The sequence below is a fragment of the Arachis ipaensis genome, chromosome B3 (assembly GCF_059453495.1).
Source record: "Arachis ipaensis isolate K30076 ecotype BB chromosome B3, ASM5945349v1, whole genome shotgun sequence".
Taxonomy (NCBI): domain Eukaryota; kingdom Viridiplantae; phylum Streptophyta; class Magnoliopsida; order Fabales; family Fabaceae; genus Arachis; species Arachis ipaensis.
In genome coordinates, this window is record NC_142438.1 from 93097813 (window position 1) to 93102427 (window position 4615).

At 43.2% G+C, this 4615-nt stretch overlaps 1 non-coding gene across 1 annotated transcript; it reads left to right on the plus strand.

The window, feature by feature from the left end:
* The first annotated feature begins 3895 nt into the window (after window positions 1-3895).
* On the plus strand, window positions 3896-4002 carry LOC148571593 (small nucleolar RNA R71). Its single transcript, XR_015908661.1, has one exon. It is a non-coding gene; the product is annotated as a small nucleolar RNA R71 (small nucleolar RNA).
* Window positions 4003-4615: the final 613 nt, after the last annotated feature.

A 4615-nucleotide genomic window follows, 5' to 3' on the forward strand; every position in this document is an offset into this window, starting at 1 on the left:
CCATCAATGGCTTCCTGCAATTCGTGCATATCCAAGGTGGCTGGTGCTTGCCCCTCTAAGACTTGTCCTTCCACTACTTGAGTGGTTGTCCTCTTCCTTTGCTTTCGTTGAGGCAGGGGGGATGCGGTAGCATGCATTCATCGAACGGTTATTGGAATGCCCTCTTTTATCCATACGGGGTCCTCATCTTCAAACACCACCCCAGCTTTCTTGCACAGTCGGTAAATAGTGCTGGGGTAACCTAACGTTCCTCTTGAGTCGCTTTTCTCTGCCATTTTTTAATGCCTTCTGCTATGAGTTCATGAACCTTGATTTCTCCTCCTTTGAGTATACAGTGTACCAGTGTGGCTCTCTTGAGATTCACCTCCGAGTTGTTCGCTGCTGGGAGGATGGACCTCCTTACAATTTCGAACCACCCCTTTGCTTCCGGAGTGAGATCTGCTCTCTTGATGAACCTTGGTCTCCTATCTGCATATCTTTCCCAGTCATCTCCTAGTACACAAATGTCTTGCACAATCTGGTCATGATCAGGGTTGTTGTCCATTCTTGAATGATAACTTTCTTCTTCAAACGGTATGGACCGCAATTTTAATGCCTTCATGACACTCATGGGACCAAAATCCACAATCTTTCCTCTCACAAAGCTTGTATATGACTCATCTACCTTATCATATCGGACCGCATTTGCATAAAACTCTCTTATAAGATTTGCATTCACCTTAATGACCGGATCAGTGAGGAGCTCCCATCTTCTCTTTTCTACCTTCTTTGTGATTTCGGGACACTCAGTTTTTCTAACTTGAAATCCCAGCTCATAAATGATCTCCTTATCCACCATCCACCCGTATTGCAATGCATGGTGCAAGCTTTTAAATCTCTTTTCATCATATGGGTGTTGCTCCATAGGTTCCTTTCCCTTCCTTCTTTTAGAGCTCGAAGATGCCATGAATGAGGGTTAATGTGTGAATTTGGCAATGGTGTGGAGACTTTTGGTTGTTTAGGGTTGAGTGCAATGAAGGGAGTGAAGGGGAATCCGAAATGGAGAGGTGTGCAGAGTGGGGTACGGAATAAGGATCACTTATATAGAGAGGTTGTGAGTGAATGGAGGGTGTGGATTGATGGAGTGGTTGTTTGATGGACGGTTGGGGTTGTGCATGGAGAAAGGATAAGGATCATCACTTTATGATGGAGATTTCTCGGTCTTCAAGGGTCCCATCCTTTTTAATGTTGCATGGCAACATTTTCCAATGCCTTCCCTTTTTAGAACAAGTGTGTAGTTTCTCCTCATGAAGTGGCCGAACCCTTCTCATTTAGTTGTCCAATCAATCTCCTTCAATGTTCCTCTCCTTTTCCTAAAAAGATAAAAGAAGAAAAGGAAGAATTAATCATCATAAAAAAAAACAATTTAAAATTTTCGGCTAGAATAATAAAAAGAAGAAAAGATTTTGTTTATTCATGAACTCCAACTAACTAACTAACTGTGTATCCTTATATGCACATTGGTGGCACCATAGGGTGACACCAAACTTAGTTTGGAGCATTGTGATGAAAAGTTCTGTTCAAAGCTCCAAGACTAGCATGCTCTCGGTTGCATTCATGCTTTCTTGGCACGCTTTGAACACCAAACTTGTTCTTCACTATATACTGCAATATAAGGATTTCACCAAGTGTTTGTCAAGTTTGGGTTGGAATTCATGAATATTGACTTATTCACTAGTAAAAGCTAATAAAACATGGGTTGCCTCCCATGAAGCGCTTCTTTAGCGTCACTAGCTTGACGTTTCTCCTTCATCAGGGAGGTTGATAATGCTTCAAGTCCTCCCCTCTTGCCTTGGACTTATATCCATTGGTTGTATCAATGATTTCTACATGTTCCAAGGAGAGAACTCTGTTGATAGTGAAGACCTTAGGTAACTGAGATGGTACAGTGGGGAGATTAGGGGGATATATGGGAAGTAAGCTGAGATCACTTTATCCCCTGGAGAGAAGTCTTCCGTAGGGATCTTCTTGTTCCTCCACCCCCTTGGTACCTTCTTCTTTGTCCCTTTTGAGGTTGCCTTGCTCTTGGTGACTTCTTCTTCTAAGAGAATTTTGTTGTTGTCTTCACATGTCTTTGGTGGTTTAGGTTCCTCCAGCTTTTCCTTGAGTTGTGACAACTGCTTATTTCCTTGTTCATCAACCAAGGGCTTTCCCAGATGGGTTGGTTGTGCTTCAGTGCTTGCTTCCTCTGTCAGCATCTCATTATGATCTTTGCTTGGTTCTTTGTTTTCTTGGTCTGCTTCTTGTGAGAGTTTAAAGACATTAAAGCTGAGTCATTCATCATGGATTCTCAATATTAGCTCCCCTCGCTCCACATTTATGAGTGCTCTGGCTGTAGCTAGAAATAGTCTTCCCAATATGATTGGGTGCGTGTGACTCTCTTCCATGTCCAAGATGACAAAGTCTGTGGGAAGAAAGTATTTCCCAACCTTTAACAACACATTTTCCACCACACCTATTGCTTGTTTTTGAGTTTTGTCAGCCAGCCTGATGACTACATCTGTGGGCAATATCTCATTGATCTGCAGCCTCTTCACCAGGGATAAGGGCATTAAGTTGATGCTTGCTGCCAAATCGCAGAGTGCTCTATCAAACATTGTTTCCCCTATGGCACAGGGGACATGAAAACTCCCTGGATCTTTTCTTTTCGTAGGCAACTGTGGTTGAATGAGGGCACAGCACTCCTTGTTCATCACAATAGTTTGGCCTCCCTTGAGTGAGCTTTTCCTGGGAAGCAGCTCCTTCATATACTTGATGTATGCGGGCATTTGTTGAATAGTCTTGATGAATGGTATGTTGACATGCAGAGATGCAAACAAATCTACCATCATTGAGCAGTTGGGGAAAAGGTGCATATAGTCTCAGCAGCTCCTGTTGTGAGATTTCTGGTTCTTGATGATCTTTTTCCTTCTTCTCTACTGAGGTATCTTCAGGTTGTTCTGACAGCTTGCTTGGCTTGTCCTCAGTCTCCTTATCACTTATAGTGACCATCTTGCAATCTTTCCATCTTACTTTCTTTGTTTCACCTCTTGGATTCTTCTCTGTGTCACTTGGGAATCCATCTGTGGGTTTGGGAATTTGCTCAGAGAGATACCCCACTTCAGATTCCAATCTCTTGATTGTGTCTCCCTGGTTCTTGAAATTGGCTCGCACTTCCTCCTTGAACACCTTGTTGTCTTGAATCTCCTTGCCTATGCCTTCAAGTAGATTCTCAATCCTTAAGAGTCTGTCATCAAATGATTGTAGATCGTGATTAGGTGTGGAAGGATGAGGTAAGTTATTTTGGTTTTGATGTGGATGTGGAGAGGTGTTGTTATGGGGGTGTTGATATGGTCTAGATGTGAAATGTTGGTGGGCTGCATTGTTGGGATTTGGCCGTCTTTGATCAAGGCTTTGGTCTTGTTGATTTCCCCACCCAAAGTTTGGGTGATTCCTCCATCCAGGGTTGTAGGTCTTAGAGTATGGATCATGGTTTTGCCTAGGTGAATTCCCAATGTAGTTGGCTTGCTCCTGACTTCCCTCAGCTTCTTCATTCACTCCTTCTTGGGTTGTTGATGAAGTGGAGATTGCTGCTACTTGATTTCTCTCCATCTTCTTGGTGAGGTCAGCCAGCTGCTAGGTAATGAGCTTGTTTTGGGCCAGCAGAGCATCTACATTGGTTAGCTCCATTACTCCTCTTGTGTTCCCTCTTTCGGAAGCATAGAAGTAGTTATTCTCTGCTACAGTTTCAATGACATCTATGGCCTCCTCAATGGTCTTCTTCTTGTTCAAAGATCCTCCGGATGAATGGTCTACGGCCTTCTTTGACTCATAAGAGAGCCCTTCATAGAAAATGTGCAGCTGCACCCATTCATTGAACATATCTGGTGGACACCTCCTTGTTAGGTCTTTAAACCTCTCTCATGCTTCATATAGAGTCTCACCATCTTGTTGCCTGAAAGTTTAGACCTCAGCTCTCAGCCTATTGATTCATTGAGGAGGGCAAAATCTTGCTAAGAATTTGTTCACCACATCTTACCAAGTTGTCAAGCTCTCCTTTGGGAAAGACTCCAGCCACTTGGCTGCCTTATCCTTGAGTGAGAATGGAAATAAGAAAAGTCTATATGCGTCAGGATGAACACCATTAGACTTCACTGTGTCACATATTCTCAGGAAGGTGGTTAGATGTTGATTGGGGTCTTCTTGGACACTTCCTCCGAACGAACAGTTGTTCTGAACAAGGGTGATGAGCTGTGGTTTTAGTTCAAAATTGTTGGCGTGGATGGTTGGCTTTTGAATGCTACTTCCACAGTTTCCTGGGTTTAGATTGATGTAAGAGCCTAAAACTCTTCTATCCTCCCCAGCATGATTTGCTCGTCCTCTTCCGCCATGGTTGTGAGTCTCTTCTGCATGATGGTTTTCCATGTTTTCTTCCATGTTTGGTTCAAAGTATTCCTCAAAGTGTTCCTCCTCTTCTTCAGTACCAACTACACGTTTTTCTCTTGCCTCCCTCCTTAGTGTAAGGAAGGTTCTCTTCAGAATCAAAGGAAGTTGAAGCCCCGCTTCTTCTCCCTGTCATACAACCAACAAGTACAAG